The sequence below is a fragment of the Podarcis tiliguerta genome (assembly GCF_965153285.1).
Source record: "Podarcis tiliguerta genome assembly, chromosome: 3".
In the NCBI taxonomy this organism is placed as follows: Eukaryota; Metazoa; Chordata; class Lepidosauria; order Squamata; family Lacertidae; genus Podarcis; species Podarcis tiliguerta.
In genome coordinates, this window is record NC_139536.1 from 62,105,860 (window position 1) to 62,129,260 (window position 23,401).

The 23,401-nt window shown below is 42.7% G+C and overlaps 1 long non-coding RNA gene across 1 annotated transcript in view; it reads right to left on the reverse strand.

Annotated features, from left to right (window-relative positions):
• Positions 1–1,181: 1,181 nt before the first annotated feature.
• LOC310675060 overlaps positions 1,182–23,401 on the reverse strand; it is a 45,799-nt gene continuing 23,579 nt past the window's right edge. The window contains exons 4-6 of the long non-coding RNA XR_014509907.1: positions 6,437–7,621; positions 1,804–1,854; positions 1,182–1,267 (exon numbers count right to left, since the gene is read on the reverse strand). This is a non-coding gene — a long non-coding RNA (uncharacterized lncRNA). The remainder of the gene's footprint in view (positions 1,268–1,803; positions 1,855–6,436; positions 7,622–23,401) is intronic.

Sequence of the window (23,401 nt, forward strand, 5' to 3'; positions counted from 1 at the left end):
CACATCCCATTCAAGCAGATTCAGGTGACAGAAGGAGCTTCTTCAATATACTGACATTATTTTTGATCTTTTTCAGTAAGATTGAATCAATGACCTTGGGCAGTTAGCTGTTTGAAGTTAATTGTGTTGTTGTTGCTGCCACCATGAAGAATCAAAAGGAAAGGACTGACTCCTTGCAAGCAGGGTTAAAGAAAGTCTGCTGCTTCCTCCCTTCCAGCCAATGCCATGGTCCACAAGCCTTACCTAAGACAGACGGGAGACAGCACCTGAAGCTTCATTTCTGCACAGGGCTGGACCTCAGACTACTTGCTCCAGCAGCAACCACCACAGGATATTCCACAGCAAGTGTCTCCCACTGCTGCTTCAGGGCTATCTTGGCTGTGAGTCCTGCTCCCTGCCCTGCAGGCCTTTTTATACCTGGCCTGGGAGTGCAGGGCCCTGATTGACTCCAGCTGCAGAAACTGAGGCTGCTAAAGAAGCCAGAGACCATCTTGGCTGTGAGTCCTGGAAGATCTGTTCCTTGCTAGCCCTTTCCCCACCTGGCCTGCATGGGTGGGGCCCTGATTGACTCCAGCTGCAGAAACTGAGGCTGCTGAACAGACTCCTGGGTTCGGCTGTTGTTGTGTTTTTGGGTTGTTAGATGCAGGAATCAGTGGATTTGAATGAAAGAGGAGGGCAAAGTAGGATTGTCCATTTGTCACCCCCATTATTTACTCTAGCTGTTGAGCTGCAATTAAAACAATCTGGTCAAAATAAAGACTAAAAGAAGATACAATAATATTGTAGCACTGTATGTAGATGATATGGAAAGCAAGCACCATCACTAATGTACACTTCTCCCTTAAACCATATAATGAATTAACCGATGGGTGTAAAGTACTCAAGAACTCAGAGGGTGAACTCAGATTTAAATATAAAAAGGATCCTTTAGCTTCAGGGTGAGCCCAGCTTTCTTCCAGCTTGGCAACCAAAATGATAGGTGTATAATTTCAACAAATTGAATGCTGGCTTAGCTGTCAGTCTTTTTTATCCCTCAGTAATCCGCTTTCTTGGGGTTTTCTAATATATATATATATATATATATATATATATACATATACGCGCGCACACTTACTTCTTTCTGTATATCTGTTTATTCATCACCTTCTTAATTATTTAAAATGAAAAATGTCCACATTTGCTCCCTCTGTATTTGGTGAGGGGTGTTGCAGAAGTATCACGGCAGGCCAGCCAATCAACACAGCCAATTTCAGCTTCAGATGTTCAACTAGTTCATAAATGCGCACACACACAAACAGCACAAGATATACTGTACTTTTCAGATATAATTTGAAAAATATACAACAGATTCTCAAAGGGAATTTCTTTGAGATAATTTAATAGCGGTGTCATTAGATTAACCAGAATATATAAATATATATAATGCTAGAGGAGTGAATCATTCAGAGATTACTTGCATTGTTTCTGGAAGTGTAATAAAAAAAACAAATTCTGGAATAGTGTATTTTAGATAATACAAGAAAGTACCGGCTGTAATTTGCTGTGCATCCAGAAAACAGCTCAGAGGTGATGTAATTGTAATAGATGTAACTGCAATTGCTATCTACGGCTAATGCAATCAATCAATCAATCAATCAATCAATAGGACTGGTTTCAAGAAGTCATATATATCATTACCCAAAATACTTGCTATACTTTATGAGTGATCCCAGAAACATTTCTGTTAGGCAATATCAAAATATCTTCCAAAGTTTAAACTGGCCAATTAACATTTGAAAAGATTAAAAACCAAAGTTTATTTACCCAAAGATGGCAGTGTTCAGAATGGACTCAAGGACTCCAAAATACAAGGAACTGGAAGAAAAATGCAAAGTTTATATGGAGATAACACTCTTACTACAAAATTCAAGCCTGTGCCAATAATAATTAAATAAATGAATAAACAAATAAATTTTGAAAAAGCAGAATGCTGCATGGCTGTGTGCACATTGCTTTAGGCTAATCTACTTTGAATCTTCAGCCTCCCCATGCAAATTCATATCGGCTCCTCATTCAGCTTTGCCTTGTAATAATGCAAATCCCACCCTTTGATGGGGCTCCTCTTTGCATCTTTCTCATTCCCAACTATAGCACACCCAAGTATGCAAACCGATTTCCAACCATTATATTATTCTCCCCACAGAAGCCAAGTGTTGTGTAAATCAGCCCATGAGCCCTTGCAGCTTTATTTTAAAATAAGTTACTTTGGCTTTTACAAAAAAGAACTAAGAACAATCAAAATATTTCAGAGGTAACTGTATTGTCTTATCTGGCAACATTGCAGCCCACTGATAAGCATAAGCCCTGGAAGCAGGAGACATGTCTGAAACCTGGGCTGTCCCTACTGCTAAGAAAAGATAAGGAATAAAACAATATGGTGCCCAAGAGCTTTGCTATACACTAGGATAGGTTTGTCTTTGGAATCAAAATATCTGCCTCTGTTGTCATTGTGATGGGATATGTATGTGCAGTAAAAAGGAAAAAAAGCATCATAGATCTGAAAGGAAGAATATAGCAGGTTATCCGATTGCCCCAAGGCAGGATATCCTATGGCTGTGTACACAGTATACCTTTAGAGCACATGAGTGAAAAGCCCTTAAAGAATTCTGGGTACTGTAGTTTGTTAAGGGTTGCTGGAAATTGTAATTCTTTGAAGGGTAAACTACAGTGCCCAGAATTCTTTGTGGGAAGGAATGGGATTTGAATGGGCTTTAAAGGTATAGTGTGTACACAGATATTTCAAACACCCACAGAAGATACCAGCTCACTTTTGCTCCTTGAACATCTCCTAGAAAATAGATTACCCAACTTCCCATTGCTCAATCTGAATGTGGGTCTCTCTTAAATATGAGGTTATGCCAACACCCATTTTGATCCCCAATAGTCCATACTGGAGAGTGAGCACAGGCTCCCCAAAAAATCCTGCTAAAATTGCCTCTCCCAAAGCTACAATTCCCAGCACCCATAACAAACTGTAGTTCCCGGGATTGTTTTGGGTGGGAGAAAATGTCTTTAAATGTATGGTGTGGATGCGGCCTAAATTTTACAAGGTGGACCTGCAAAATAATCTGTTGGGAGGGCAGGGAGACAAATAAGCACCCTTAAAGATTTTCTTTTAATGTACAAGTAGCAAGTTTTATCTGCAAGCAGAGCACAAACACATACCCTCTGTTACTATGCAGTTTTTTTAGTGATACAAATGAGTCCTTCACAGCATGTGAAGGAACAATGCAGTTTTAGAAGCAGCCTTCACATCTAGATTGTAAGTAATCTCATCAGACAAGCTCATTTAAGCATGTGTCATAGTCGTTGTTCCCCCTCCAAGAAAGACCTTGATGTCAGCCACCCTGCATTCAGCTGCAAACTGGAAACTGAACCTAGTCCAAGATAGATACAAAAATATTTGAGAAGGGGGACAGAAGCTACCAAGGGTTGAAGGATAGGCTGCAAAAACCCAGAGAAGCTGCCATTCTGCAAGATGGCCATATGTATTGGGATATGAACAGCTGTTCCCTTCTGAAATATGGCTGATTTGTCTGTCTTAGGCTCTTTAAACAGGCATCTGATCAAAGAACTGAGCAGAGGGGATGCTATTTGGCTAAGCGTACCGAGAATACTGTATATTATTGCATTATTGTTAGCCTCGTACTTTGGTACTGTGCATCTTAGTCAGATTATGTTGGCTCATTGTCATCTCTTGAGTAGAAGTGAAAGGAGCTTGTGCTGACAGTAAATCCAAAAATACACACTTGTGTTGCAAAAATTATCAACTTTCCTCCCCCGCCTCCCAGAATCTTCTCCGGCTCCATCTGCCACACTGGGAAAGATGGTGTATTGGGACTCTGAGAGACAAGCTCCTTGAAGGCAGCTCTCATCTGTCTTGCAGCCCACCTGATTCTGCCATCTCCCTCTAGTCCAGGGATGGGGAAGTTTTTCCATCCAAAGAGCCATGTTCCCTTCTGTGTAGCCTTCCAAGGGTCACTTGGTGGGTGAAGAAAGAGGCAAAAGTGGGCAGAGTAACACAGGAACATTTTTCCTTTCTGCCTTTGTTGGCATCCGTCTGTCTCTGGAGGCAATGGAGGGGTGGAGTCAAACTGTTGTAGAGTTGCAGCGCCTGCTGTAGTCAATATGGGAGAGTTATGTTTCCAGTAGGCTAGATTCTTCTGTGCCATCAAGCATTAACCACTAATTGAGCGGATGAGACCAATAGTGTGTCCAACAGTCAAGAAGGTTGGTTTCTGCATGTGCTGTAGAAGGAAGTGAGGGGCAGATGGAGCTTGTCAACCTGGGAAGGTAGCCCATCTAGGAGAAGGAAAACTCTGGTCTAAACCTCCACAGTCTTGCAGGATATCTTCAAGAGAAGAAAAGGCTAAGGAGTAAGCCCTACACAAATCCAGAGTGGAGTGCCTAAGACAGTTGGATGACACTTGTATGTCTCCTTCTGGCAACTCCTGCAGCCAAGCTGGTGCCAAACATATTGCTCTGCTTTCCTTTGGACCACAGTCAGCGAGGCCAAGAGGGGGATATTGTCATTTGGGCAACACAGGACTTCTTCCATACACGCTGTCCCGGCTTGCATCCTGGGGAGGTCATGTTGGTGCTGCTAACACAGTGGTTTGACTTCACTCTTGGAGGTGCACTCCATTGTCTCTTGAGACAGACAGATGCCAGTAACAAACCTTAAAGTATCAAAAGCTGTGAATAACTAGTCAGCCCGGTAGCATCAAATCCTCTTCTGTTGAGAGCCTGTTGAGAGCCAGTGTGGTGTAGTGGTTAAGAGTGGTAGTCTCGTAATCTGGGGAACCGGGTTCGGGTCTCCACTCCTCCACATGCAGCTGCTGGGTGACCTTGGGCCAGTCACACTTCTTTGAAGTCTCTCAGCCCCACTCACCTCACAGAGTGTTTGTTGTGGGGGAGGAAGGGAAAGGAGAATGTTAGCCGCTTTGAGACTCCTGAAGGGGAGTGAAAGGTGGGATATCAAATCCAAACTCTTCTTCTTCTTCTGTTGTTTCATGCTATGCATTCTCAGAGCGGAATGAGTGCTGTGTTGTAGGGTCGGTTTCCTTCTGAGGAAAGAGCATTTGGAGACTTAGCAGGAATGAGTAGGAAATCAGAAGCTGATGTAGTCTTTGAGGGCATTTCCACTATTTTTGAGCAGGCTTCAATCTGTCTAGGCCAGAAGTAAGCATGCGTGTTCTGCCCCCTTGCATGCAATTCAAGGTTATCAGCAGCCCCCCACAGGAAGATTTTCCAGCCACAGCAGTTCAGCTCATCAGGAAGAAAGGTATGGCGGTGAGAAGCAACGCATCAAAAAGGCCAGCTGCAGCTAAGCCAAAGCCGAAAAGTAAAGCAGACTACGGTGCAAACAGGGAAGAGTTATGTTGCAGCTGTGAGTGTGGTACCTATCAATTAGAGGCCTTCTGTGTGCCTTTCTCAAATACATCTGTTGATGCTAGTAACTGCCACTTATAGAAAGGGTGAAACAGTGTAGGCATTTTCCCTATTGTAAAGTGCGTAATTCTGAAGGTGGCAATTTCCTTCATGCGGTAGGAAAATTGCTCACTTTCTTGAACCGTTCTCAGTAATGAGACCAAGCACAGCGGTGAAGCAACAACCCTGCCCATTGGTTCCTGCACAAATTGTGTAAATAATATCCAACTTTGCTCTGGATTTCAGCACTTTCCCCATGTGAGGACCCAAATCTAGGAAGTGCCAACCTCCATATACTCAGAGGCTAATCTCAATTCCAGTTCTTCCCCAACTCCCCTCCCCCTGGACCAATTGAAAAATGCTGAGAGTCATGGCAGAATTGTTCTGCCTGTTGTGGCAACTGTAATTCCATAGAATTCTAATTGTTTTCTTATATATAGAAAAATGTAAGGCTATTGTCATGCTGCAGTTCACATGCTCGTCAACAGGAGGCAACACCAACTACAGCATGAAGAATGGCAGTTAGGTGAACAAGCAAGTAGCATGGAGGAAGCTGTGAGTTATAACAGAGGTACTTCACAGTGTTTATTAATTGAAACTTGAAGGCTGTAATCCTATATACACTCAGCGGGTCTTACTCAAGAGTTGATGTGTATAGGATTGCACTGTCAGTAAATAAAAGAAATTGGCTCTCAGAGAATTTTGCATTATTCTTTTTTATCGTAACTGCCTATTTTTTGGACCCTTTATTGTGTGTTACTGAGTTCTACAATAACAGCTCTCTCAGATTTTTAATATTATGTTGCTGACAGCTATTTTTTATATCACTGTCATTTGCCACTCCTTTTGTTAACTTTAAAAAAACAAACACATTGTTACTAAAAGTAAGTATTCATACCATTGTTAACTGAATCTTCTGCCCCATTGAGTTAGCCATTCTGCAGACTTTTAAAAGAAATAAGATTACCTAGTTTCACACTGATAATAATTTTATCACTATCTGGATTCCTTCCACTAGTACACAGCATTTTCAGACACAGCGTGAAATCAGAAAAGCTTCTTTAAAACATGAAAGCCTGCCAACTGGATTTCCGGATACACCATCCTCATGCCATGTCCCCCAGGACTGAAATTTCACCATACCTAATTAGTAGAAAGGGGTGGGGGTGGGGAGAAATGTTTAACAAGGCATAACTGCATATTAATTGAAAATCAGAGATTCACATTGAAACCCAGAGGTCCTCCATTATGGTTCCATTAAAATGTTGACATAAATACTGTTATTTTTGCATAAGATAGTATGGTTGCTCTGTGTGTGAACTCATGCATGCAAGACTACTGTTCATACTGTCTCGTGAAAGCCAGAAAGACTCAATAAATCACCGTCCAGAAGCAGAAAATATCGTCCCTTTGGTCTCAAGAATGCCGTAGCTGCTTCTATGCTGCAAAAGATGAGCAGTCCCCATGTGCTCTAGTTAGATGCAGCTGTGATTTAACTATCTTCTACATAAAACATCTGGCAGCGCTCTCTGGAGTGCATCTGAGACTCTCTATGATTTTCTTGTCATCTCATTCCACCTCCAGGGCCTTCTATTCCCTGACAGCAAGAATAATTCACAGAGGGAATGAATAATACATTTCGATTTGACCCAGAAACAATTTTTTCCCCCACTCAGACTTCTGGCTCCGCTAAGGTTACACTCCTCAAACTGAAAAGCCTAGGCTCTAACAGCTTGGCCTCCAAAAACCTGTGCTAATTCAGGCATGGAAGTTGCTTGCAAATGTGCAAGACAGAAGTTACAGTCTTGCTTTCCATTGAGATGCCACACAGAAGTTGATAACAAAACGGTGTTGTTGCCAATTCTAACTAGAGATGAGGCCTACAGCAATACGTTGCAGTGTGGAATATTCCTGTTTGGTGTTTCCGTCAGCCAGCCATGCTCTGTTCTATCCCCTTTCCCATATATTCTTCCATTCCATGGAAACAGAACACTCCCAGTCCTCACTGGGTTGTTTTTGGGATTCCCAAACGGAGGGTGATGGGCTGTTCTTCCTGCTGAAGGTCTGAACACTCCTCTGTTGGAGCATTCCTACTGTTTAGTCCTTCTTCTTCGAGACAGATTCTTGTTTTGCAAAGCAGAGTGTTTTGAAACTATGGCAAAAGGGAGGAAAGTAAGGGCTGACATTTTATGCTAAATATTCTAAATTTATATCTAGAGATGCTAATGGAGAAAAAAAAGGAGAAGACATTGGTGGCAGCAGAAAAAACTGGTTCCTGGAATGTATTGTGAGCTATCATTTACTTTCATCTTCCTTCAGCTTGATGTTTTATATTAGAAAATGGTGTGTGTTGCACAAGCAGTAAAATGTAGAATTCTGTGAAGGGTAGGCGAAAGCATTTGCAATTGAGTATTTCTCTTTGTTTTATATTTGATATAGAGCTTTGCTGCATTTTGCCATCTGGATTTTCTAAAAGAAAAGGCTCATCATGGCAGGAAGGGGCAATCTATCTTTGAACAGTAATTATCTCCAGTGGTGCTGAAGGTCTGTGTCAAAGAAATCATAATCTTAAAATGTATTTCTTCTCAAAAGCGCAAAGAAAATATGTCATAATCCACTGGCCAGAAACACCCATGTTTTACTATTTAACATATTTCTCTGCTAAACATGTTTTAAAACAAACAAAAAAACAACCCCTGTGCATTTAGAATTTATAAATATACACTTACAGTGGCTTTCTTGGCTCATAAAGATTACAATTTCCCATGTCTAATAATGTCCCAGTAGGCAACCTCCCTTAAAAAAAACAAAAAAAACTCCAGCAGCAATAATAACAGACATCCAAAAATATTATACTATTTTAGAAAGAAAGAAATGGTAATATTTATATGTGGTCTCTCAGCAAAAGATCCTAAATTTTGCAGAAATGAGCACAGTGTTGTTCAGAGCCCTCATTCTTGATGGAGGGGGTAGTAAGGGTATTAGTTCCTAACCTACAAAAAGGACACAGGGGTGTCTGCGTGGAGGATAAGAACACTTCATAAACACCACTGGCTGCTGGATGTGGCTCCCCCCTCAAAAAAACTTGTTTGAATACAGCCCTGAGGCCCATATACAGAACTGGAAATGTTTACACTTCCAGTAATATAGTAATATGGTGCCTTAAGTGAGGACAAAAATTAAATAATTCATTTTGGTACAGTTGCTTCTTTAATGGATCTTCTCAGTAGGGAGCCATATAAATATAGGTGGTATTATTATTATTATTATTATTATTATTATTATTATTATTATTATTATTATTATTTAATATTTTATTTTGTGCCCCCTCAGCTCAGCACCCTGGGGGGGGGGGACCACCCGTACCGTCCTAAATTCTGGCACTGCTTTGAAAAGATGCTGCTATATCAAATGGCATGAAGAAGCAACAGATAAAGACCTCATAGTGAAGTACCCCTTTGATGTATGCTTTTCTCGGTATTTTGTAACATTATGCCTGACATCAAAACTATTGCAGATACACAAGCTATAAATTTTTCATCATTTTGAGGGATCGAGACACAGGAAGATGATTTATCCCTGAACATTAGAATAAGCATAAATAGCAAAAGGTATTCACTTTCCCATTTCTTCTGTTTACAGGGCTCGTTTCCTCAGCTTCTTCAGCATTTCAGTAACCCCTGGTATTAAAGGACACTCATTAAGAGAAATGGGATAGCACTGAAGGATACCTTACTGTGCCTGAGAGAATTCAAGGAGAATAGGCACACATAACCTTCTGCCTGTATCTTCCTCCCATCTCTGTCAAAGCCCGCACTCTCTCCTGCACGATGTAAAGCTCCAAAAATTTGTTTTCCTCTCTAAAATACAATAAGGATAAAATAAGACTTTGTTAAATGAATAGAAGTGACAAGTGACACAATTCAAGCATCATCAATACAAAATATCTTTCAAGCCGTCACAACAGCAGCAAACTGTTCTAAACCCACACTTTTACCAAGGACATCAATTTATCATCCTGCAAACTCCTTTGTGAAATGCTTATGAGAGAAATGCTTGACAACAAATGCCATTTAAAAAATGTAAGGGTATGTGAAAGAACCTGCACTGTGTCAACTCTCTGGAATTTATTTGTTAAAATATTTCCATGGAACTTTTAGATGGTTCTCTTCATCATAAGCTTTCATTTCTCAGTTCTCTGTGGTTTATTTATCTGAAGCACTTTTGCTATCCCCAGAAAGGGTCCCAGAGTGCCTTCCAAAGGCCAATAATAAGATATCTTCTGCCCTCAGGTTTACAACCTAAATGCACAACACAAAAGGAAAGGTAAGTGGGAGGGAGGAGGTAAAAAGCACACTAATTCTTACATTGCAATCCAGACTCCCACAGGCCAAAATACACAAACAAGTATCACTTCAGTGCAGCACTTCCCCTGCCACAGCCAAACATGCAGGTGGGTTAAAGTTGCAGAACCAGGTATTCCAGGAACAGGAGGGACTAAGCCAGCCTGAGAGTCATTGGATTCTGAGCTGGTTTAACTGCCATTGTCTGACAATGGTCTCGTCCAGGCCTAGTTGTTGCAACAGTTTTAGGGTGGCAGTGATGGTCCTCCTGCCGCCCACCCTCAGTGCTGCCCTGGCCACTGTGCATCACTGGGCTATGTATCACCGCAGCAGCCAGAATTTGGAGTGCCCTCTCAGTTGCAAAGTTCTGATAATGAGCAACTGGAATGGAAACTGGAAGAGGCAAAGGTTCTCTCAGCAGAGCCAGTGGAGTAGCTCTGCTTCCCTCTACTTTAGCCTGATGGAATGGTTGCTGCCAGGTACCATTATTTACTAAGCTTTTCCCACTGCTTTTCTCAGAAATCTTCAAACAGTTTTTCCCATGTGCATCATAATTACCAACTCTTCAAAGTAGGCTGCCCTTATTCCCATCGTACTTGTAGGGAACGCCCATGAAGTACAGTGACTTGCTCAAGGACAACATGGGGTACTATGGGGTGAAGGTGAACTATGGCTCAGGAGTTTTACCTGCTGTTTCTGAATGCTGTGCTGTTTGCACCGCTTATTTCTGATGCTTACCGCATTTCACAATTGGTGTGCGACTTCAATCAACCACCAACATCTAAGATGCAGAAGAGAGAAATGGAAAGTCAATCCATTGTTTTTAAAGCTTCTGTTCCACCTCCTGTGTATTTCAGCCGTGTAGGACTCCAAATGCCAAAGTCTCAATCTAGAGATCAGAGAGTGCAGCAGAATATAGTGTGTGCAGTTGCAACACAAATGGAGACCCTCCTCATCCCCCTTCAAAGATGTGATTCATGTTGTCAGTCTTGACATCTCTAGCCAGGCAAGCGGAAAGAGCAAGGGAGAAAAGCACCTGCCCTGGGTCTGGTGACTGGCCTTTGCCTTAGGCTTACAGTGCTGCTCAGAGAGCTGAAGCAGCAAGTGAATGATGCAAAGCATCAGGTATGCACCTTTGGCTCATGATGTAACCTCATACCTCACAGCAACTCTTTGTATTTTCATCTATGTGCAAGAGCCTGTTTTCTGTTCACAGATTTTTAGGGTATAAGAAGTGCCATTTGAATATATTCGGAAGAACTCTACTAGATCAGGCTAAAGGTGTATCCAGCAGCCAACTATATGTTTCCAGGAATCATACAAGCACAGGACATAAATTCAATAATGCTTCCTTCAATTTTTTTGTTCCAGTAACTCTTATTCAGTCACTTCTTTCTGCTGAGATGGAAGAATCTGCCCACTTCAGTTCTCAATGTTTCCCTTTTTTCCAGACTTAAATCTCCACCATTCAGCAATTTTCATTAAAACAAACAAACAAAAACCTTATGAAAAAATGTCAATGTGAATTTCTCCTAATGTATACATTTTATATGACATTTTGACCAATATACACATTTTTGCAAACATTTTTTCATAATATGATGCAGTTTTGTAAAAAATATATAATAATAATAATAATAATAATAATAATAATAATAATAATAATAATTTATTATTTATACCCCGCCCATCTGGCTGGGTTTCCCCAGCCACTCTGGGCGGCTTCCAAAAGAATATTAAAATACTGTGATACATCAAACATTAAAAGCTTCCCTAAACAGGGCTGCCTTCAGATGTCTTCTAAAAGTCTGGTAGTTGTTGTTCTCTTTGACATCTGGTGGGAGGGCGTTCCACAGGGAGGGCGCCACTACCGAGAAGGCCCTCTGCCTGGTTCCCTGTAACTTGGCTTCTCACAGTGAGGGAACCGCCAGAAGGCTCTCGGTGCTGGACCTCAGTGTCCGGGTAGAGCGATGGGGGTGGAGACGCTCCTTCAGGTATACTGGATCGAGGCCGTTTAGGGCTTTAAAGGTCAGCACCAACACTTTGAATTGTGCTCGGAAACGTACTGGGAGCCAATGTAGGTCTTTCAAGACCGGTGTTATATGGTCTCGGCGGCTGCACCCAGTCACCAGTCTGGCCGCTGCATTCTGGATTAGTTGTAGTTTCCGGGTCACCTTCAAAGGTAGCCCCACGTAGAGCGCATTGCAGTAGTCCAAGCGGGAGATAACCAGAGCGTGCACCACTCTGGGAAGGCAGTCCGTGGGCAGATAGGGTCTCAGCCTACGTACCAGATGGAGCTGGTACACAGCTGCCCTGGACACGGATTTAACCTGTGCCTCCATGGACAGCTGTGAGTCCAAAATGACTCCCAGGCTGCGCACCTGGTCCTTCAGGGGCACAGTTACCCCATTCAGGACCAGGGAATCCTCCACACCTGCCCGCCTCCTGTCCCCCAGAAACAGTACTTCTGTCTTGTCAGGATTCAATCTCAATCTGTTTGCCGCCATCCATCCTCCAACCGCCTCCAGACACTCACACAGGACCGTCACCTATGTGTTTTATGCAATGTCCCCCCATTATATGCATTTTGTACATATTATTTGATTTGAGAATTACATTGCAAAATTCAGATAAATTTCAAAGAGTGTGATTTGTTTCGCATGTGGGTTCAAGAAATGTGAATTAGGTTGTTGTTGTTTGCAAAATGAACAATAGAATTAGGTAGTTTCTCAGTAAATTAAAACTTCTCCTCCACCCCTACCTCGTGAGTAAAGAAGTTTGATTCAGCTATCATTGCTATCAACCAGGCCAAAATGTGAGGCCCCACCCCCTCAGCCCTTGTGATGCCTTTCTGAAGCTGAGTAAGGGAGACACTGGGATTTAGGAAAGAGGCACAAGGCTTTAGCAGGGTCTGAGTCCTCATGCCTCCTTCCCAAAGCTGGGCAAGCACTAACTAGGCTTTGGGAAGAAGGAAGGGCTTTAGGAGCCTGTCAGAACCATGCACCTCCTTCCCAAAGCCCAGCACTTACTAGACCTCAGAAAGGAGGTAAGAAGGCATTCCCTTGACCTCTGTGCCCTGTGCAGGGGAACCTGTCTTGCTGCCCTAAATCCGCTTCTGCTACAACTGTTGATAAACTATCATGAGTGATTCAACTAATTCAGGTATGGGCAAGTGGATCTAATAAGAGGCCAGATCCAGAAGTGGCCAAATCTCCACAGACCCCTTTGACAAGTGGGGCCATCCACCTGCTAATCATCTATCATAATACAATGGAAAGTTCATCAGGTGATTGAAAGTTCAAGCTGTAGTTACAATGATCTGGGTTTGGTCACCGAACTGCCTTGGTTCAACAGGATTTTACATATCTATCTATCTGAGCTATCTGTTGGTCAGAAGTTCAGATGATATAGAAACATGTGCAATATAGAAACTGCATATAACATTGAGAAACACGTGCAAATACTGCACATAACATTTTCCTGAAAATAATTAAGCAGGAAGCATTCCAACTAAATGTGCACCAAAACGGTTTTGTTCACATTACAGACACCTTTTTATTGACTTCATTAGGGCCGGATACAAGTTGGGCATTAAATGACAGGAGAGTTTTTCCCCCTTGTTATAAATTTATGAAGTTGTTAAAATCCTTTCTTTTCCTTTATCTGATTGAGGGGTGGGGGTGGGGGAGAGAAATCAAACAAATGAAGAAATTACTCTTTCTCGCTCATTGGCAAACATTAGTATTTAAGAAGCAATTAAATAGCCTGACAGTAGGATCAGGAAATCACAAGGAAGTACTTCTCACCGTGCATAATTAACTTATAAAGTCAGTGTCACAATAAATTAGCATAACCATTTTATGATGTGGCCTTTTAAAAGGATGAAACAAGTTCCTGGCAACTGTGTCCTGTACTCAAATTATTCGGTGTGGGGGAGGGGCTTAGCTCAGCAAATATATTAATGAGCTCTAACATCCTCCCCAACCCTATGTGCCCTTGAAACTTTCTGAAAATAGTAGCTAAGGAGCAGAGGCACCAACAGAGGGGGGGGGCAATGTCACGCGTGTGATGTCGCGCATCACACATGCAATGTCAGGACATCAGAAGGAACCAGTGGCAGAGCTGAATGTGTTGCTAGCACAGCCTCAAGGGCTGGTGGCTCCTCCTCTCTGGTGCTCGGCCTCCTCCTGCTGCTACCAACATCTGGGGGCTGCTCCCCTGTCTTTTCCTTACCAAGCAGGAAGAGGAGGCGGAGGAGGAGCCACCGGTCACTGACTGCACTTGGCTCCACGACCAACCTCCTTTTTTATTATTATAAGTTTTACTTATAATTCCCATAAACAGAGCAAAACATTAAATTGAACATTGACTTCCCCCATTCCATCGTTCCTTCTGATTACCCTTTACTGCTGCATATATTTACTCCATGTTTCGCCTTCCTCATTTTATCCCAACGTAATATTTACTGCTGAATTTACTCTAGTCCTGCTAACGTTCTAACCTGTTTACAACAATTCTTCAAATATTCTACAGTCATTTTCCAGTCTTCCTTAAGTACCCTCCTTTTCCTCCATCCGCTGGGGCTGCTTCCCTCATCCGCAGCAATAGCAGCAGAAGAAGTAGCTGGCCACTGAAGCCTTCTCCTGCTCGACTCCACGCTTTGCCTCCTCTTCGCCCTGGTTTTTTAAAAACATCAGGGACCCCCCTCCCAAAAAAATTGGGGGCCAAAAGAGCTGAGCCCCTAGGAGTTGGCACCTATGCTAAGGATGACAAAATAAAAAGTAATGAGCTCAGTCAGGCCTTCAAGCGTCTCTTGCCATTCAAGCACTGAATGGCCGATCAATGCCCCCATGTTCACAGAATGCAAGCAACAAAGAATGCATGACAGCATCATGTCCTGGGGCTTCTGTCTAGAATATTGGGGTTGCCTAGCATAGCAGTTCTTATAGTTCCATGTTAATCCAAATAAATAATACATCTTTTCTTCCCTTCAGTCTTCAGTCTTTTGAGTTACAGACAGATGACTCGTACATACTGTAAGTGTGATATCAGTGCACAAGGAAACAGAAATGTGCCCTTTGGTAATCTTTTACTAGTCCATATCTGAAATCAGTGACCTAGAACTGAAAGGCTATGAGGTCCATTAGAATTCCCCTGAGCTGTGCCACTCTCTGGCACAGTTCTGTGTGAGAAAGGCAGCAAAGGGTTTTTCAATTAGAACTCGAAAATCATATCATAAAACATTTAGGATACACATGAATTATTTAACGCTGTATATTTTCCTTTTGAAAATCTAGCTTTTCTCAAAAAAATAAATAAAGGGTGTGAGGAATGAGAGTTGTGTTGTTGCCTTTGTAACTTAATTGCATGAACACGGGGAAATCTTAAACCCAGTTAAGCTGAAGTGCTAGACTTTAATTTACAGAGTGGTAGCCATGTTAGTCTGTTGCCGCAAAGAAAAAGTTGTGTCACATCTTGCTGGCTAACACATTTATCACGGCGTAATATTTCTGCTTGCACATAAAGTTTACACCATAATAGTCCTTTGAGATGCTTCAAGATTTTGTTGTTTAGACTTTTAAATTTTAGTTTAGTTATCTTGGCTTCCGTGAGGATAGCATCAAAAAAACTATCATGAACATTGATTTTAAATCATTGGAACAGACACAGAAAGCAGAAGAGATGAAAAAGCAATAGGAAAAAATAATAGAAATAAAAATAATAGAAACATCCAAAGATGGAAATAGCAGTGCCTTCAACTATTCTCAGATTGGGTTGGAGTGATAAAGCGACAAAAAACATGTTGCTAAAAAAAAGTGAATTTATTTCTGCATAACACTATTGCCACATATTCATGGAATTGAATGGACTGGAGTCATACTATAAGCCATTGGGATGAGAAGTTACATTTATATATTATGTATTAACATACATCTATAAGGAAGACACAGTGGTTTTGGAGGCAATGGTGCCCTTGAGATCTTCTCCTGGTGCCCACAAAACTTCTGAATCACCACCAACTGCCACCATGGTCATGAGGTGGCATGGGTGCTTATCTTTTTCACCCTTGAGAAGCATATGGAGCTGAAGGAAGAAGCTGGAAGAGTGACACGCACTTTCTGTCTCTTGGGAAAAGGTGGGCTAATTTGAGCGGAGGAGAGAAAGGACTAAAAGAAGGTGGTCCCATTGGCACTTGTTCAAAAACCCTCAAGTGGTTGGTGACACATTTTAGAATAATGGAGATTTCTAAAACAATGGTTCTTGTGGGGCTGAAGTGTTGTCTGGTGCAAGGGCAGCCCACCCCACCTCACCACCCAAAGCAAAATGGGAATTGCCACTTCCAAGCCCACAGCACCATGCTCCACTTCTGCCCCCACTGCTGTGCCCCAGCTCTAGACGAACTCAGACAACAGGGGGTTGCATTGCTCTATTACTTATAACGCTTCATAATGGGCAAAATGGAGGGGGGAATGCCCATTTTAATTTTTTTAATATTGGGGTCTTGTACAAGAGTGATAGTTATCTGGCAAAGGCTCGCAGAAGTGCAATGAAGGAGTACTGTGTATTGATCCTATCTTCACTTTTTTGCGCTGTTATTTTTAGCCTTTTTAGTTGTATGTTTGTAAATCACGTAAAAGGCAACCTACAAATTAATACATAATAATATTTTTTTAAGCCTGATGATTACAGTCTCTAGGGTAAGCCCTTAGGTGTACTGTTGTGGAAATCTTGAGAGAGAGCACTCTCCTAAGCAGCTTGCTAAAATCTGGAGATGCTGTCCCCATCCTGCAAACGGCGGAAATAGGTACACGTGGTATCATTTGGGCCTCCAGAAACAAAATGGCCAGATTGTACATAAGAGAGGAGAAAATGGAAGTTGCTGTGCTGTGTCAGAGGCCACCCACAGAAATGTCTCTGCACATGTGGCAGAATGCTGCCGCCACCAACCCGTATAGCCCAATAGCTAATGAGTTTTTATATTGGCAATGTTGCAGATGTAGAATGGGCTATCGTTATGCACCCGATTTTCCACAGTAGAGCAAAATGGATTAAATCTAAAAAAAGAAGAAGAAGTACGCGCTGGCATTTTGATGATGATTAAAAACTGCATGATGCATGCATGAGCAGCACTGATTGCACAATGAACTCCCATCTGGAAGCACCCTTAATCCCTCTTAGCCCAGATGGATTCCAGCAACTCTTGCTGCTAGAGAGGGTGTAATGGATGAGCTGTGACATTATCCTAGATGACTTCGACCACCTGGGACAAATGGAGGGTCGTGCAGTACCTTGAAAGTGTTTATATAATTTACTGCGTTTCCTGCTTTAGGCTTTGAAATGTCATCTTTCCTCTCTTTCCTTCCCAAGACAGGCTTTGGGAAGACAGATCTTTCTCTTTCTCTCATAATACTAGAACACATTCATCCAATGAAGCTAAATGGTGTGTGTGGTGGGGAGGGTTTCACTACACACAAAAGCACGCAGAGTGTGTTCTTAAACTATGGGATGCACTACCAAAAGAGGTAGTGATGGCCATCAACTTGGACACCCTTAATAGAGTCATGGAGGATACGGCTACTAATCGCTCATGACGGATGTATGCTCCCTCCAAGATCAAAGCCAGCATGTTTCCGAATACTAGTTGCTGGAGGATAGCAGCAGGATTGGGCTATTTGTCCTCATGTGGTACTTGGAGAATTCCTAACTACCAAATGTTTGGGTACTGTAAGAAACAGGATGCTGGGCTAGATTACCTTTGGACAATCCAGTACGGCTCATATTATATTTACCAACTCCAGCTAAGGAGATTGTGCCAGGGCCAGCCCACCCATGAGGCAAACTGAAGCAGCCTCTTCGGGTGGTGGAACCCAATGAAGAGATGCTTCCCTTTCTGCTGCTGTTGAGATTGTGCGGCAGAAGCAGTGGCTTCTGGTGAGATCTTGCTGGAAGCTGCTGCCGTGTGACCCTGGTAAGTGAGGCAGCACCTCAGATGGTGAAATGGGAAGAGCTGCCCCTGGTTGGTGCCTTCCCCCCACTTTCCTCAATTTTCAAGTTCATCACCATCACCTTTATTTTTATTTTTTTAATCTCAAATCTGAAAAGGGCCATTTCTGCTGAGGATAAAACCAAAACTCACCACATACAATGCCCCCCCCCCAAGTTGGCTCAGCCTTAGTTTTCAATTTGTTTAAAATTAATTGCCTGAACATATGCCTCTTTAGAAACAGCCACATGCTTGCTGATTTTTTTTATTCTTGTTAAAAAGATATCTATTTTTGTACTCAGAGCAGAATTATCAACTTCAGCTTAAAGGAACTAATTCAATTTTTCTAGACAGAACCATGAGACGCTTCAGCAGCTTCTATTATAATCAAGAAAAGGCTGCTGAAAAGACATTTTTAAAGGGTAGGAGAGCTGACTAAAGGTTTAAAGAGAAGAGAAATCTGACAGCTTGAAAATTCTGTTTCTAGCCACACAACTATTAGCATGCAGAGGAATGTGTGAGGAGAATGCTCCCTTGCAGACATATATAAGCCAAAGTGAAGAAAATCAATTTTTCAACCCCCATGAAGAGAGGGGGGTAAGAAGTGCCAACATGCGCTGGATACCAAAACAGAGAAGGTGCAAGGTCCCTAAGATCATGGAACCACCTATTTCCTCTAACCCAACTTTGTACATGGTGGATGCTGGCAAATAGGAAAGCCAAGTCATGTCAGGCCACCTGTATCCCTTGTGCTCAGCTTGAGATTGCCTCATTGCCTTTTCACAGAGAAGGAAGAATGGGGAAGGCACATCAAAATTTGATAGGTGCTGTCAGCTAGTTCAAATTTTTAAAAGGGAGAGGCGGCAAAGACTTTATGCACTGAGAAACTTACAGCCCTCAAGATGTTGAAACTTTGGTGGCTCCAGATCACTCTGTACAGGAAGTTCTTCATCAAAAAGAAACTTCTGTTTGGGGGAAGTTAGGGCAGTTGTTTGTTGATGTAATGTGAGCAATGGATTAAATTGCAGCATGCATGTTTGGACTCATGTCTTTAGAAGCACATCCCCCACATGCTCTCTGGATGTTCAGAGATAAGAGAACAGGTGCACTGGGTTACCAGAGCAACACCAGCAAGGTTGAGGATATGGTGCTGAGTCATTCACCCTCCCATTGGTTCAGGAATGCAGAGATGGGTGTAATAGTCTCTAGGGCATTGCTTTCGTTATGTGTCTGCTGTGTCGCATCCTGTCCTGCTTGCTGTTAGGGTCTGACTCTGAATCTGTGTGAGTCAGGGAAAGAAGTTCTAGCTAGCAAAGTGATAGTGTTGGTGGATCTGTACACATGTATCTGTACTTCAAAGACCAGAAGAACTGTATACAATAGATAGCAGTGTTTAGCTTTGCTTGTGTCTGGAGACAATAAACACTTTGTCCCTTGGAACTGTGTGGGACAGGAGTTTTCCCCTTAACTCTGGAAGAAGCTGTTCTGCTGGGAGCAAGAAATCTCTGAAGACTCTGCTGGGCCTCTGCCTACTCTGCTGAGACATCACACTGGTGAATTTTAACAGGGAGAAATGTAAAGTATTGCACTTGGGCAAAAAAAATGAGAGGCACAAATACAAGATGGGTGACACCTGGCTTGAGAGCAGTACATGTGAAAAGGATCTAGGAGTCTTGGTTGACCACAAACTTGACATGAGCCAACAGTGTGACGCGGCAGCTAAAAAAGCCAATGCAATTCTGGGCTGCATCAATAGGAGTATAGCATCTAGATCAAGGGAAGTAATAGTGCCACTGTATTCTGCTCTGGTCAGACCTCACCTGGAGTACTGTGTCCAGTTCTGGGCACCACAGTTCAAGAAGGACACTGACAAACTGGAACGTGTCCAGAGGAGGGCAAACAAAATGGTCAAAGGCCTGGAAACGATGCCTTATGAGGAACGGCTAAGGGAGCTGGGCATGTTTAGCCTGGAGAAGAGGAGGTTAAGGGGTGATATGATAGCCATGTTCAAATATATAAAAGGATGTCACATAGAGGAGGGAGAAAGGTTGTTTTCTGCTGCTCCAGAGAAGCGGACACGGAGCAATGGATCCAAACTACAAGAAAGAAGATTCCACCTAAACATTAGGAAGAACTTCCTGACAGTAAGAGCTGTTCGACAGTGGAATTTGCTGCCAAGGAGTGTGGTGGAGTCTCCTTCTTTGGAGGTCTTTAAGCAGAGGCTTGACAACCAAATGTCAGGAGTGTTCTGATGGTGTTTCCTGCTTGGCAGGGGGTTGGACTCGATGGCCCTTGTGGTCTCTTCCAACTCTATGATTCTATGATTCTAGGTGTGGTGAACTACCAACTGACTTCCACACGACACCAACATTGTTTTGGCAATAGTAGTTCTTAATTGTCATGTTGATCATGTATTTGGAACAGCATGGTGGTCATCCATCATGGTTTGTGAATGACTAGCTCTCTGATTTAGAGTACCACTCTCACCCAAAAATATTATCTGTAACACTAATTTAAAAAATGAAGAGCAAAGCACACGTGTTTTTCAACGGTTGAGAGCTGTTAGGTTTTATTGGACCTGCTGGCCCAATAGAGACATACTGTAAATGTTTGGCTGAGGTAGAAATGAACGTACTGTAGGTTCTGTGGAACTATTATTGTGCAATGATTTGTGACTCAAAAAAAGAGTTTCTCTTCTTCCCAGACACTTCCCTGTACCTCCAGTGTTTCACTGTTATATAATCTTATCTATGCATCTTTCTTTACATTCAGACACAGAATTTGTAGTTAAGGCACTCTTCAGCTACCAGGTGAAAATTAAAGTGTTGGTTTTTATTTTCAAAAAAGAGAGAAAATAATTGGCACGCACTGAAAGATAATGGGAACCAGGCAGAGAGCTGAAAGTATAAGCTTAGCCACAAGGACCCTTAACTTTTATTTGAAATCACTGTTTGAATAAAGTGCCCCTTCAATGTGTATGATTAGGATTAATTTTGCATTGACATGATTCTTGTCTACATAACCAGTTGAGATACATAGTCAGTGAATTGAATTTGATATATCTATAGTTTCTATGTACACGCCACTAGGAGCGCTTTTTGTACACACCACACTGAAATTAATTGGAGCCTTTTTAGTAGCTTAAAACATTCTGAATGCATTATATCTATTTTTCGTTTAGAGTAAATGCAAAGGAATGGCTGTACAAGAATGCACAAACTTGCAGAAAATGGTCTGCCCTAGCACTCCCAACTTCACAAGTTCCAGATTCCAGATCCCAAGATGGCATCTCTGGATGAACATTGCGCCGTTTCCTTGTGTGACTGCATCAAGGTGTCTCCATCATATTACTGCTTGAAAGAACTAATTCATAATGTACTTGCCCGCATCATCCTGGAAGAATTTCTCCTTCCTTCAATGGCCTCTAGAGCAGTGTTTCCCAACCAGGGGCCATATTCCAAGGAGGCCACAGGTGAAAAATGTGTAAATGGGAGGCCATAGCATGAGACTAGGGGGCCACAGAGGGAAGTGAAAAGTAAAGGTGAGGAAATCATTTTTTAAAATAAATAAATAAATCCTGATTGGATGACTAACCACTTGGCCAACCACAAGCGGGTAAGGGGACAGCCTGCCAGGGCCTATTGCTCCATTTTGCCACATGTGTTTTCTTGGAGCAGTCTGGGTGTGTTTCTAGCGGGAGAGGGCAATCACTGAGGCTCCCATTTTGACCAGGAGAGCCCGCGATCCAGAACCCCCAGGTCAGGTAAGTGGTAGGGTGGCTGGGTGATCCAGAGCTGTTTGTTGCTGCCACCAGTGCTGGACCCTGGGTGTCAGCCTGGGCCTGACTCTGCAAGGCGCAGGTTGCAATCCACTCCAGCCCCTCAGGGTCTTTGGATGTTGCCAAGGAGCGCAGGGCCCATCGGCAGCATTGGCCCGGCTCTGCAAGGCGCAGGGTGAAATCCACCCCAGCGCCTAGCTGACCAGGGTCGTCTGGTGCTGCTGACTTGCATTTAGTAAATAACTAAATGTCTACTAATCCACAACACATCCGATGTGTGGGTGGGTGTCCATGAAAGTGTCCAGACAGGGTTGCCTGCTGAAGAGAACTTTTGTTCAGGGCAAGTCTATAAGCTCCTATGAGAGAGAAAAACCCCAAAGCTATTAGGATGCAGTAGGCTAAATCACATTCAGCATGATTGCCTAAGTGCTCCAGCATTTCAAGCCACACCAAAGTGAGTCATTAGCAATTTCATATCAGATTATTTTTTCCACTTGTGTTTGAAAACATCTTCTTAAAAAAGGGGGAGAGGAATACTGTATGCCTAACACGGTTCCCATTTGTCCTCTGTCAAACACACTTCAGTAATTGATGGGAAAGAGATTATCTGGGATTAAAACTCACACTCTGTGCTTTCTAAATCTACCTTCATTGACCTTACCAAAGGTGAATAAAATGCAATAGTAGTTCCATAATTTCACAGCAAATAATCACAAACTGAAAAGAGAGAAGGAGCAGAGTAGAGAGAATTCATCTCCCTCTCCTTCTCCCTCTCTCACAACAACTGAACTCAAGGTGCAACTCAGACAACAGAGCTTCCCCATTAGTGAGTGCCTGATGAGCTTTCAGGAGCCTGTGCAGTCACCCACCTTGGTTGGTTTATCCCTTTGTCAACTTCAGGGCTGCACGATGCAATTTCTAGGAAGTTGTTTGTGTAACCCCCGATAACCTTGAAATATCCAGAATACCCAAGGGGAGCTACAGAGGCCCTACAGCATTTCACTTCGCTGCCTTAGTCACATCTGTCATATGAGTCAACTCAGAGGAAAAACACTATGATCTCACGTCTTCAGAGACCTCATGTCATATAAACACATCAAAGGTGCTCTCTAAATCTTGCACTGTCAGCAAGCATTATGAATGCATGTGCTATTCTAAACTTAAATACTGTAGCAGAGGAAAAGTCTACAAGTTGGAGTGATGCCATACACTGTTTCCTAGAAATTCATGGCACATCAGTATTACCATCAAATTTGTCCCTGGTCTGCCAAATCCAACAAGCACTACCATGCCTCAGACGTTTTCCCTGGTTTAATAGCCTCATTTCTCCACCCTCCACTTTGGGGGTAATTGTTGTGATGGCCGGTAGGCAGCAGAAGTTGCCTGATGTTCCAGCATAAGGAACGAACACTTAGAAAGGTGCCACAAGAACCACTTCGATCCTCTGGCAGTTAGAATCAGTTCATGCAGACGTTAACAGATTGCAGCACTGACATAATCAGCTTGAATAAATCAGCACAGATGCAATTCTTTCCAAGGGCTTCTCTACCCATTCAGCTGATAGTGAGAGTTGTCCACGCTTCCTTTTGGCAGGGATCAGCTTTGCTTGGGAGCTCCCAAGTGGAACCAATCCCTCTGAGGCTGGCATTTGTCGCTAAATTTAAAAGGTGCTGAATCCTAGCCCTGCTCACAAAGGAATAATCAGGAGTGTATTTTTTGTGTGCAAAAAAGAGGTCCCGCTCCCCCCTATAAATATGTTTGGGGAGGTCTCTCAACCCCCCTGAGCAGATCTGGGGGAGGTAGGAATGCAAATACTAATATTTGCAA